This window comes from Hirundo rustica, chromosome 3 (genome assembly GCF_015227805.2).
Source record: "Hirundo rustica isolate bHirRus1 chromosome 3, bHirRus1.pri.v3, whole genome shotgun sequence".
NCBI lineage: Eukaryota > Metazoa > Chordata > Aves > Passeriformes > Hirundinidae > Hirundo > Hirundo rustica.
Window position 1 is genome coordinate 8,827,407 of NC_053452.1, and position 13,911 is coordinate 8,841,317.

The window sequence follows — 13,911 nt, forward strand, 5'->3', positions numbered from 1 at the left end:
AGTTCATTAAGTAAATCAGTCTTAGGGGTTTTAATTCTTCTCAATCACTGAACTATAACATCCATTTCAAACTCTCAAATCCCATCCCTATCAGCTAAGACCCACTGACTTCAGCTGGGGTTCTGCCCAAGACAGAGGTGCCAGACCAGCCCTGCTGCCTGTCCCAATGAGGTCCCAAAGGCAATGGCTCCCTCCCTAAAACCAGCAGGACAGCTGCCAACTCTTTGGTTTCAGTAGTCCCGAGTGCCTTTTTCTTCCTTGGCCATTGCCAGGTTTGTGCAAGTGTTAAATCAAACCTGAGAACACAGCGGTGGGGAAGACGTCGCTTTTTTCCCTGAGGTTCGGCGGAGGAGGCCACACGTATGAGCCTGGCTTTCTCCCTCCCACAGATGGTACAGTGTTGCTGAGTAAATAGGAAGCTCACTACTCAGAAGTGGAAGAAATTATTTCAGAGGATGCTGAGACTCTTGGGACTTTCACGTTTCCTAATATAAATTTGGAGTTTGCTATTTTTATTGAAAAGGGGATGTTCAGCCAAGGGGGTAGTACTTCCTCCTCACACTTCCTATTACTGTATGCAATATTAATACTTTAACCTTATAATTAAGGACAGTCATATTTTATGGAACCTGAGGTTTTGCAGCCCTCTTGAACTTCTGCAAGCAGAAAATGGGAAAAGGAAGCTGCAGAGGTGAAGCTCACCACATCTTTCCTGGTAAGCCTGTGATTTTCTTTTCACCTGTGAAAGGAGATTCACATTTTTTTCTTTATAGCCATCGTATTTTTCTGTTTAAGCACCCATCTCCAACACTCGGATTCCACATAAACAAATGAAAAAAAAAAAAGCATCACAGTGGAGAAACTTGGGTTTCCTGACTCAACCAACAACTGCAATCAGAACCCAAAGCCACATCCTCAGCTAATAAAAATATGGTAGCTGAATCTGATAGAGCAAGGCCTGTCAAACACATCCCTGTCCTGCTATAATCCTTCCAAACAGCTGAGGCAGAATACCTTCCCCTAACACGGGAGGGAAGGAAACAGCGTTGCTCTGTTTGCATGCCTGGGATAGGAGCCCACAGCGAGGAGTTTGCAGTGGCATCAGGGCATTTTCACTCAAGTGCTCATCAGAAACAGAGCCAAGGCTGAAAGCAGGCATCAGAAGCACTGAAGGAGAGGCAGGACAAAAAGGATGTTCACTGGCTTGTTACCAAAAAGGTGAATCCTCCCTGTTGGTTCAATAGTCTCAGGAGCCAGAAAACATCTCAGCTGAAGTCAGTTTAAAACATTCCCTCCCATTTTCATTTTAAAACTTTTCAGTGTATTAAAGGATTTTCTGCTACAGTGAAGATTAGAAGCATTTAAAAAGCAGCAAATACTAGCTTTCACATTATTTTTATTCTGCCAATTATTTTGCAAAACTAGGTGAAACTTCAGATTAAATTAATTGTCAAAATCTCTATTACTACCTTCAAAATGGGGGAGACGGAAGGATTTTTTGGGTTGGATGAGCTGGTTTTGGCACACAGTATGTTTGTGCCCTTCAAGAGTCCTCTCAGTTTTGGGACCCACCTTCTAGAGAAGACACTTGACCAGATGTGAGCTCCCAGCTCTGAGTACAGCTATGGTACACAAGCAAGGACTCCTTTCCAGGTTCAGCAACACCTCAGAGCTCCTCCTCTCTTCTGCGTGTGGCTTAAGGCTGCCCTGTGTCTGTGGGAACTCCTATTTCTCTTGTTGGTCCTTTCTATTAACAGGTTGATTCCCCAGCTCCCACCTCCACACCTGATAGCAGGAATTAGCTGAACAGATCCGATTTTTTCCACCAAACTTTCTGCAGCAGCAGCCTCCTTAATTTCAAGTTCTGTATCACGCTTTCTTATACTTCATGTGCAGGTAAAACTTCCCCTAATAACAGAGCCATAATGTATTCCTAGATTTCTATTTCTCCTGCTGACCATTTATCCAAAACACACAATCTGCGCAGTGCTGGTGCCAATCAGCAGCACTTCCATGAGCAGTGTATTCCTGGCTGAAAACTAGCACGACAAGAAGCTAGCTCTCTCCTTCCAGGACCTGGGTGATAGTCAAGTTGCAATTTGCGTTCTAAAGTCTCAAAAGTTTTGAGCCCTCAACCAAGATAAGCTTTGTAAGTGTAACAAATTGTCCAAGTATATCAAAACCCTATAAAACATCAGGCTAAAGAGCCACAGCAAATCCCAAAAGAGGCTCTTGGGGAAATTTATTGAACAACAATGTCCTCTGCTGGCAGGAACCAGACTCAACTCGTAACGCTGAGCTGCAGCACCTTCCCAGGGATTCTGGGACATCATCACCAGCAGGCATTGAACAGTCCAACGAGGAAGCCAAGAACAGACCGAAATCAAGACTGAGGCAAGATGGCTTTTGGATGGTCTTGTCTGGTTTACCTCCATTGAGGACAAAGGTCAGGGAATATTTGATGCAAAAATCTCTGACGACAAGAAATAAATTTGAATGTGATTCAAGATTGGCCTGTGTGACTCCAAACCCAAGCGAACAGTGCAGCAGCTTGGAAAAGGGATCCAGATTGTCCTCCCAACCTTACTGCTTCTCCTCAGGGTGTCTCCATGCAAATCAGGTCTCTTCCATCTATTTGGATTTTGAAAGCATCAGAACAGGGAAGGCATCATTTTCCCAACTAGACTTTTCCCTAAAAAATGAGCTGAGACGATTTCAAGAGCACACAAATGACATGGTAGTCTGGGATGTATTTCCAAGAGTTGCACATATACTGAAGAGTAGATTTTCAGAGTATTCCTGTTCCAGGAGACTCGGGTGTCTCAGGAAACTCTGGTAACAACATAATTGCTGCTAATCCTCTTTAAACACTGTGGAGCTGGGTTCCTCTATGTCCCTATGTGTTGATTCTGAAGAGCTTATATTACAGTGACAGTGACTTCCCTGAATACTTGCTACAATTCTTAAAAGAAAAATCAGTAGTTGAAAACCAAATTTAAGTTTGCTGCCTGGCCTGGCCTTGAACACTTCCAGGGATGGGGAATCTAGTGCCTTACCAGTCTCATAGAAAACCTCATTAAAATATCCAACCTCATTAAAATATCCAACCTAAACCTGCTCTCAGTTGGAGTTCCATTTCCCCTTGTCCTGTCACTAAATGTCCTTGCAAATGGTCTCTCCATGTTTCTTGTTGACTCCCTTCAGGTATTGGAAGGCCACAGTTGGGTTACCCTGAAGCTTCTCTTCTCCAGGCTGAACAACCCCAATTATTTAAGTGCTTCCAGTAGTTAACATCCTTTAAGAACTACAGTTACATCACCATTGCAACAAGAGTTCTTCCAGCTTTCTTTGAGAGTCAATAACAGCTATCAGCAGAAGAAACCTCCAACACCTGCAAAACAACTGCATTGTTGCTTATGGAAGGAGGAGCTGGGCTCAGGAAATGAGGATTGGGGATCAGTGCAATGGCTCAGAATTGGCAGAATTTGAGTGTCATGATGATGGTATTTTGACAAGGGATGGAGAAAAATGCACAGTAAGGTGAATGAGATAAGGTGACTCAAATAAGTGAGAGGATTTCATGGTGGGAAAACAGTGGAACTATTTCTAATGATCCTTTAGCTTAGTCAACAATTCTATTTATATTTTTTAAGGGACCGTAAATATTTTTTTCGGCACTCGGGACACCAAGAGAGCTTTCCAGTTTCTATATAAAGAAGTCATTTTGGACAGATCAAAACAATAAAGGCACAGGACTCCTGGATGACAGATGCCAGGATGTTAGTAACCATAAATGGTTTTCAAATATGGCCCCATCACCATCCCCCACAGTAGCCCTTTCAAGTGGGAATTACAAATTGCTTACTTGGAGAGGAAATTTCAAACAGGCCACTTATCAAAAAGTGCCAAATAAACCTGTCATTGGGATAGAAGTTACAAACCATTCCTAAACTCTGCAGACATTTCCTGAGCCTGTGAACTCTGATCTTGGCTTCTAATAAACATGACATCAGCTCCCCAGCACTGCAGACACAAGACACATGACCCACCACTATGTTATCGCTTCCTCTGCAGTTTCTGCAGGATCTGCTCTCAAGCACAACATCAATAGAAGACTTTCTGCTCATTTCAAAATTGGGTTTGGATCAGGTCCTTGAAGGGAGGGAAGAACAAATGCAGCATGGAATCAGTGCGTGAGCTGCAAATATTAGTGCAGGTATCCACTCAAAAGCAATCCTGAATCCAAGACTTGGAGGAGTTTTCCATGTACTGAGTTAGTGAGTGGGTTAAGACAAGACTCCTGTTGCTATCAAAGGCTTATTAGCTGCTCACCTTTCGTCCAAGAAATATAACAGAGCCTTTAAAAGCTTTGGTAAAGCAGGTATGTACTGGATGGCCACTGAATAACATCTCAAAACAGGCTACGAATGACAATACACCAGAAGATCCCAAACACTGGGATGACAGTCACCTTAATTTCCAGAGAAATTCTAGGAGATGATCTATTATTTACATTTTCTATGTAGGCACTTCCTTTGCACCTAAGTTTTCACTTCAGAAATTAAACTTGGAAAAATATATTTAATAGTTACCAGTTATCTCTGTGCTGGAAACCTGAGACCCTTATCTGACGCACCAGAAAAAAATAGGCCCTCCACTCAATATGCCAAAATTCCAATAAACACAGAACTCTCAGGAAAGAAACTTGAAAAGTATATTATCAAAATACAACTTTTACAAATAAAATATTTGTAAATATTATGGGATACACACCTAGAAATGGAGTGTCTCTTCTACTCATATCTAAAGGACATGTATTTCCTTCATACTTGGGTATTTCCAAAACATTTGCAGCTCAAACCTAAGTCAGAGGTGGCAGGGTATAATATACAAAATAAAAGAAATTTTTGTTTACAAATCTTCATGGTTAACACATGAAACTTGCTAGAAAAGACATCTCCAAAAGCCACCAAGAATCCACACAGATGGTAAATTACAGTAGATGCAGATCTCAAAAGATGTCCAGGGCTCAAGGAGGATGACTGCCCATTTTTCCTTTCTTCATTTTCCCTCTTTCTTGCTCATCAATTCAGAACCTGCAATTCCTAAAACTAAAAGTCCTGCAGGTCTCTAGGGGTCAGAAAGGAGAGGTCCCTGATCCAGGGTGTGACCTGACCATCAACACCTCTAGTCAAGTTTAGAGCCATTGCCCATAAAGAACATTCTAGCACAGAGCTGCTACAATATCCTCAAGTCACGTTGGCCTTGGCATGTGGCTCGTCCACCAGGTACAATGCAAAAGTTTCACTGCTGTGGAGGCAGGGACATGAGGAGGAGCTTGCTCCAGGTAATGGATGAACAAGGAGGCACATCTGGAGCTCTCACAGTACAGCAGGCCCTTGGGAACCTGCAAAGCTCAAAGGTCTTCTGGATCCTGCTGCAGGTAAGGGAAACTCCTCCCAACTCCCGAAATGAACATGAAATATTTGAGTTTCAGGTTGGTGGATTTCACTCTAAGGACTTATTTTAGGAGGGAGATAAAAAAAGTTAACAGGTGGCACAAGATCCCTGGCCCTGTGTGCACTGACAATCAAAAGAAATTATCCAGTTTATATTGTCTGATTATCTCACAGAATCACAGGATGGTTTGGGTTGGAAGGGTCTCTAAAGATGATCTGTTTCCAGTTCCCTGCATGGGCAGGGACACCTCACGCTAGCTGAGATTGCATTTGCCTCTCTGGTTTCAGAGCTGTTGAAGTGCATGGATCTCCCCAGTACCAAGGAGGCCCAGATACTCCGTACCAACCCCACGGCTCTACAGCACTTTAGCAGGAAAGCAAAGAGCACACGACGAGCCCCGACTGCCGAGGAGGGAGGGAGCTGGAGTGAGGTTAGTCAGAAGGCAAAAGCCACGCTCTGACCAAGGGAGCCAAGTGATGTTAAATGACCAGGAAAAATTCAGTGCTTTGGGTTTAATGACTCATGGAGCATGCAGCACCTCCTACCAACGTGCTGCAGCATTCATACCCAGGAGGAAGTGTGTCAGCTACTGAGTCACGCAGCTCCGCAGCTCTGGCTGCCGCCAACCCAAATACAAACTGTGCCCGGCCCTGTTCAGTCCTGACATTACTGCAGCCCAGGGTTAAGCTCATCTCCCAAGAGCTTTCTAAAATAAAAACCTTTCTGGTTATAGACAAAACAAAATTTCCAAACCCAGGCTACTGGGACCGTGCTTGGAAGCCCAGAATTTCTCTGCACACACGTTCAGCCTTCCAGCATCAAAGTGCCTGCAATCCAACCTGCTAAAGCTGACCTGATTTCCCACTTGGGAGCAAACTTTAATACAGTAGTGGGACTTGTGTTTTCACACTACTGACCTACATTTGCAAATCCCTGGAGATAATTTTGTCCAGCCCACAAAAAGGAGGAGCTACAAAGCCAACTATATTGTTATACAGGAGAGAGCACAGCTGCACTGTACAAAACCAGCCTGTGACACAAGGAGCAAACTAAAGCCATGAAGTTCCACGTAGGAAAAACTAATACATTGCAGCCAACAGAAGACTTTTAATTAACTTGTTCTCATTGAGTGCAGAGATAATTAAATCACAGAAACAACTACATTAGTGTAATCAGTTTAGAAGAAACCAGATGCAGAGACAAAAGATTTTTCAAGATCCATCTATGAAAAAAAAAACCAGCTTCATTTAAACTCTGTTACTCTTCCCTTGTTAAGCAGGCTGTTGTGCTTTCTTCTGGAGGAAAAAGATCCTTATTCCAAGCCAGTTTAATCACATCCTTGAAAGACCACCACAACTCTTGATCCCATTCTCCAGATTTCGTAATTTATTTCTTTCTTCTATTCACATAGTCACTCATTAATGTTACCATCCACTTTGTCAAGGTGTATCTCCCTTTCTTTCAGCTGCACAGTAAAGACTGACAATGCAACTGGATTGCATCAAAGGGCTTAAATTTCAAATAAAACCAAAAGTGGCAAGTAAAATAATAAAACAAGATGAAACAACTTTGCTCAAATATTGGGATGAAATATTATTTTTAGAGAGGTGCAGCTCATGACCCAAAACCTTCAAGGCTTGTTAAGGGGGACTGACTATTTCAAAAGGGAGTACATTTATAAGAATGAGAGGGTAGCCATTTCAAATTATAAGGGATCTGCCCTGCTTGAAGTAGAGTATTGTTTAACCAAAACAGCAACCCACCTTTGCAGTGTCAGCCAAGGTAAAAATCACTCACGGTTTGATCCATGAGGATCCAGCAAAAGTCACACCAGGCCAAGCACAAAGGAACACCTTAAACAGGACCATTCACATCCACAAGAGCTTTTCCAAAGTGATCCAGAATACACAAACGTACCCTTAGGAAGGAGGGTTCATGTTAAGAGGAATTCAGGCTACGAATGGAGAACCCACTGGACAGGACGACAAACAAACAAAACAATATGTATATAAAAAAGTATATCATGACCTCAAGTTTTTAAGTAATATTTCAATGGAAGATATTTTCTCCCAGATATCAGCTTTGTACTAAAGAAAGTAGATTGCTCAAAGTATTTCATGAACATGCAATAACCAGTGTCTAAGAAATCCTGAATACGATGCCAAGGAAATTGATAGTGACAGAAACCTCCAGTGCTTGCTGAGCCCAAAACAGTAACGTAGGAGGAAATATTAATTGCACACCTTCATGTAGGGGCAGAAACAGCAGGATGGATCTCCCTTTATCATAAGGCAAGAGCAATCAGGAAACTCAAACAGGAAGAACAACCATTTCCGAGAGTGCTACATAGGAAGAGCATCCCCTGCCCTAAGAGTTAATCATGCAGGTGTGTCTGTAGGGGGCTTTACCCCAAGTGTGCCCTTTACTCTCCCCGTATCAGGAGGCACAGCATTGGGCTCTCATCAGCTTAGAGGACCGAGAAGGCCACCAGGTGTCCCCTGTGCCGCAGTTACAGCGCTGCAGTCCCCGTTCCCGGGGCTGCAGTGGCATCTGCTGGTCACACACAGGCAGGATTGCGACCGGCTCCAAGGGTCTCGCGTGACACAAGAGCTTCTCACGCTTCTTGCGCAACTGTTTTCTCTCCGCTGCTGTTCCCGGTTGTTGCCATTTATTATTGCTGCTGTTGCGTTGCTTTGGAGATGTCACAGCGACAGAAGTTCCAGCTGCCTGTCACCCGTGGAGATGTAAAACCTCAGAACGTGAAAGCATCGCTCCAGCCAACCTGTGATGGGTCTGTGTCCTAGCAGAAGCACGAGCCAGTGTCTCTGGATGCCTGGCATAGCTGGGCTTCTGGGAAGCCCCACGAGGTCAATTGTATCCAACCCCTCACCTGGGACATTCGGACCTCCCTTGGTATTTCAGACAACCACATCTTGCAATGTTTGATTTCTTCAGTGCTCGGACAGATCTCGCATGAGCGAGCGACAGGATGTGATTCAGTCACAGGGAGAGAGGAAAAAGCTGAACTCGATGAGATTTGTGTACAGTGTGTCAGGACAAGGGACAAGTTTGCCTTTAGGGAGTTTCTCTCTTATCGGTGATCAGCTCTAACTGCAAAGCAACAATAAACACAGCCCAACTTTGAAGAAAAGCAGTTAAAGGATCATATTCAAGTATCCAACTCCTGCTTGGTCTTACAAGGAAATCAGAGTTTTCTTCTATCACAGCAAATAAAATGATGACTGGTCCTTCAGCAAGCACAGGCAAGAAACCCAAAACTGGTTCAGGGCCAGAAAATGAGATTCAATACCACTACTATTATAACAACCACCATTTAGGCATCTTCAGAGACTGCTCCTTTTAAAAGAAATATTTAAAGCAGTACTTCAAGGATTGAAAACATCACCAGTTTATAAGGATCTGCACCCTGACAAGACTCTTGTCTTCCTTAAATTAGTTTTTAAACAATCAATAAAATATTTGCTAATGGGTTTGGAACCTGAATCTATATTGTGAGGTTTTCCTTGCTGTTCTCAAAGTCCACTCTGGCTTGAAGCTCTAAGAAACATGAATTAACACAAGGGTAACAAGAAAATTGTAAGAGTTGGTAATCCAGCCAGAGACTGGAAGGGGTGGGGGAGAGAAGAAAAAACAAGGGGAAAAACCCTACACCCTTAGGCACATGAATCTGCAACATGATTTTTCAGAGTGTTAATTGCACTACAGCTTTCACAAGTCACATGCCTTAGGGGAACTCCAGGTGCTGCTCAGCCTCTGGAAAATGCTGACTTAGGTGCAGGAATAACTACAGGGAAGTCTTATTTAAAGTGTCTGTATTTAAAAGGCTGGGTCTAGCATTAAAAATAAATAAATAAATAGTAAACTTGCACACTTGTATAGGAACCCCAATTTAGCAACACAGCAGTCACATTGCTTTCATCAAGCATTATTCATTCAGGAAAGTTGCACAACCCCCTTTCACAGCAGCATCCCAAGTTTCCTAATGCATTTCATAACTCAGACAGTTCTGCCTTCTCCTCCACACCAAGTTAGTTGTGGGGAACAGGGAAGAGCTCTTCCCTCAAAACCTAATCCAGCCCCCAGGGCACCCTTGTGTGACCCACCAGAAGGAGGATTGTGGCAGCAACAACTCTGCTGTGGCCCAGAAGTCAGGAGGTGGCAGGAGCAGCTCTCAGTGCAGAGCACCTTGGAAGCCAGTAGAGATCCCACCTGCTCCGGAGTCCTGGGGATTATCAGGGCTCTATTCCCAAACACTGCCCTGAGGGAGCAGCACTTGGTTCCCACCAGCCTGACCCAGGGCTGAGGGCTGGAGTAGGGGACACCTGTACAACTCTGTCTCTGCCACCTGTGGCTCAGAAATAGCTTGATTTACAACAGAGCCACTCTGCAATCTCCAGCCATTCTGCTTTTTCTGGGAATGGAGCGAGGCCACTTTTACATTCCACCCTGCCCCCCATTTCAGTTTCAGTCTCCTCCGGACAAAACCCTATCTTCAGTTGATGTGCAGAGACACAGAACTTTCAGTTTCGTTTAGATCATGTAAGTACAGCTGTTATATTTAAAGCAACTGAAAAAGACGAAGAATGACTTGGGGTGCTATTAATATGAGCAATTTTAAACTGAAGAGGTCAAACAAAGGTGAGTCTATTTATCTTAAAAGCTCACATCCAAATAGCCTCAATCCAACATCAGATAATATCTCAGAGTGTCACTCCAACTGAGAAACAGTATCCTAAAGAAAATAGTTACAATAACAGCATGTAATAAAACAATTGTTTTGAACCCAGCCTTTCTCATTCCTGTTTTGGAAAGGATAGTACCAAATCCTATGTTTGCCTTGGGACTCTTTCTTCACAGCTGAGATTGCAATTGCAAGACATTCCCATCAGACATGACACAGAATCCAGAAGAAACACCTCAAAATAGGAACGCAGACTCAACCCACTGGCCACCATTCGATGTAATGCTGTCCCTCCTAGCCTTTAACTTTTATGTACACAGTCAGGCACAACAGCTTTTAATTCATAACTTTTACAACCTCACAGCAGGTGTTTGGGCTCCCAGGGTGGAGAAGGAACATGTGTTTCCTTTAAATAACCATGCAGATACATATTTAAGAGGAAAATTTTCAAGATTACTCTTGGTACCATCTCCCTGTAGCCCTGACTAACAGGAGCACAGAAAAGGTAGCACCAAGAATTTCTGAAAGACCATGGAACAGATTTGACAACCAAGCTGCACTTTTTTTTTTTTTTTGACCACCAGACTGAAGGAAGGTAAAAAGACCAAACAGTAGGATGAGTTCATCCTTGGTCATGATAAAACAGTTCTGCTTTCAACTATAGCTTTGCAAAGCTTCATTGCTTCAGCTGAAAGCAGCATGAGAGAGGTCTGTGTCACCAGTCAGCTGTCTGGGGACATGCTCACTGTTATGGTCCTTTCCAGGCGGTTCCCTTCTGGGTCTGCTCTGACCCCTCCCTCTTACCCCTCTCAGTTCCTCCTAGGGAAGGGGGTTTTGGTAGCAATGTTAAGTGACTCACCCTCTGCACCAGGCAGGGAAGTGTTTTGCTATGAGGTGCTTTTCAAGCATGAGCCAGCCAGAGACAGAAAGCAGACTTTAAAAACCCCCAGAGGGTGGGAACAGAGACACCCTTTGTGAGCTTGACTCATTAGGGTCACTGCCTTCTCTTCTGTACCAAGGAGCACCTCAATGCATCAGCCTCAGACCCCAGTTCAGATCTGCAGCTTAGCTGTTACATAGGTTTCACAGATTTCAGAAATCACATCACTAAATAACAAATTCTCCATGGGGAAAGAGGGCACCACTCTTTTACATCTCCCCCTTTGGTTTTGATGCCATTACACGAAGAAAGATCTCCACTGACCAGCTATAGGATATGAGAACACAACACCAACATTCTCTCCTCAGCTTTAGCCTTCACTTGCAATCTAAGCCCGGACACTCAGCACAACAGTAGCTTCTTCAAGGTGTTTAGGTAAATTTACAAGGGCCAGGTACTTGCAGAGGAATTTAGATATTTTACAAACTTCTTTATGTGACTTTTCCTACACTGAGAACTCACTAGCTGCCCTCCAAACTCTTGGCACTCCCACAAGCAATTCCTTGGAAAAGCTGAAGTTAATGAGTGTCTAAAGAAACTTGGGGGAAATGCAGCACTTGCAACAAGTTGCTGCTGTTCCCCATCCCCCTGTGGTTCTGCTCTAGATCTGCTTTTGACACAGCCTGGCAAACCCCAAGAGGGAAATCCTGCTTTGGGAGAAGGAGGAAGTGTTGCAGCTATTGCATGGAGAATGCAGAGACTCCAAGTAAGGCAAGTCAAAGAGGAATGGGAATTTGGAAAACATGCGTCCACAAACTGGGGTGAGCCCAATAGTACCCAAAATTAAATATTGAGCATATTTTTTCTATAGTTAAGGAAAACTTATAACAGAAATACAGAGGCCTATGAAAAAAGAGAAGACATTTCTCCAGACCTCATGTTTGTTAACAAGAGCCAGTCTTACATGATTAAGCTATCACTTGGTGATCATTCATAACACTGGCCTAAGAAAAATACAGAGAAGCTATTAAAAGTATATTGGAAGAAGAAATACACATTTTACCAAAACTTCAGTACTTATTATTCTGTCTTTGTCATGTTATTTCCTCATGCTTCCAAAAACATACATTTATCTACTAAGACACTCTCAGCTACAGGTGTGTAGTAGACCCTTTGGAAAAGAAATCAAACTCTAAACAGATCACATTCAGCCTTAGCTGAGTAACCCCAAGAATAAATTAACACTACTTATATCCAGTAACCCTCATTCTTGACTAAAGGGGGCTTTTAGCATATCGCCTGTTAAGAAGCTGCAAATGGAAGTTTCATTTCCTGTCCTTTTCCATGGGAATTCTGGAAAAGAAAAGTTGTTACTCTGTTATAGTTTTCCCCACTCACCTCTCAAAGGATGAGAGAGTTACAGGTCTCCAAATCTGGTTTCCTCAGCCTCCTGAGAGATGACAAACATACTGCCTCCAAAACATTCCCTAATTTGCAACTCCTCAGATATAAACCATCCCTACTTCAAATGCTGTGGATATGATCAGTGCTGACTGAAAACCCACTTATTTGTTTGCAACACTTTATGCTAGAGTCACAGAGAACTTACCCCAATCTCTTTGTCTTCTGGCTTTTTTTCCAAATCTTTTTTCTCTTCATCCAGAAAGTGCACTTCCCTCTTCAAGAGATCTGGCAGATGGGTGACAGATTTTTCTAGCAGTCCCAGCTCCCAGGTGGAACATGAGCCCCAGCTCTCCTGGAACAGCAGGACTAGGCTGACATCAAACTCTAATGTCTCTTCTCTCAAGTTAGTTATTCACAGGCAACTGGGGAGGAAAGAGTGCTTACACTTAGAAGAGGTCAGGATTTGGATCAGCCTGGAGATAACAGTCAGTGTTTATTGACTGACCTGGCTGCCATCTTTGCTTTTATAAATTATCTCCTAAGCACCATTTTTTTCCAATTTGATCATGAGCTTGTGATTTTGTTTTATTTATTTATTTGTGATTATTGTTTAGAGAACAAAACCTGCAGCTGTGTTTCTGAGCTGAGCAGCGGCAGGCTTGGCTGTTTACAATTTTCCCTGGACCTCTGCATTATATCTCTGCTTAGGCTGAATGGAGCACCAGGAAAACCTTCTTAGTTTAACAGCCTAGCCCCATAAGTAAGGATGCAAAAGCAGCCAGTAAAAGCTCACGTAACTGTGAAGTACACACCAGAATGTTCCAGCCCAAGAACTTCTCAATTTTTTACAATTGCTTTCTCAACTATTTAAAGTAACTCATACCTGAATTTTATATTCCCTCACGGTCCATACAAAGTTATTTGCTTATCTGTACAGGTACCTTTATTTAAATAATAATAGGCAGGTAGCTTACCAAAGTGTCCTACAAAGGTCTAAAAAGGCACGGAGCCAAGACAATACCAAGGAGCAGCAAAAGAGTTATTCCACATGGCCTCAGGCAAGGACAAAATACCCCCTCAGCCTGAGCTTAACTAGAATGCCTGAAATTGGTCCCAGCTGGGTCTGGTTGGAGTGATTAAAGGCTTCTGTGTGCCCTCAGGTGACAGAAAGCCCAGAAAATCTTCATGAGCTCTCAAGTTCCTGTCTCCACGGATGTCTGATATGACAAGTGCATGCATACACAATCTAAAGAGATGAGCATGATCAGAGCAGCTCAGGGAGCCAGCCTAGGGGAGCAAATATCCTGTGATACTATCTGTGGTTTGACAACTTCACAGCTGCCTTGTTCTCGTGAGAGTAACTACTTGTTGCCCATGGTGTGTCAAAGATTCATCCTTTATATCTCCACAGTCTTTTTCCAGGAAACGAGCTTAATCTGAAAGAATATTTTTGCCTTTATTCTCT

General features: G+C 43.2%; 1 long non-coding RNA gene across 1 annotated transcript; it reads right to left on the minus strand.

Annotated features, from left to right (window-relative positions):
• Window positions 1–6,823: 6,823 nt before the first annotated feature.
• LOC120751266 (uncharacterized) lies at window positions 6,824–13,531 on the minus strand. Its single transcript, XR_005700342.2, has 3 exons — window positions 13,421–13,531; window positions 12,652–12,868; window positions 6,824–8,571 (listed from the first exon to the last, which is right to left on the minus strand). It is a non-coding gene; the product is annotated as an uncharacterized LOC120751266 (long non-coding RNA).
• Window positions 13,532–13,911: the final 380 nt, after the last annotated feature.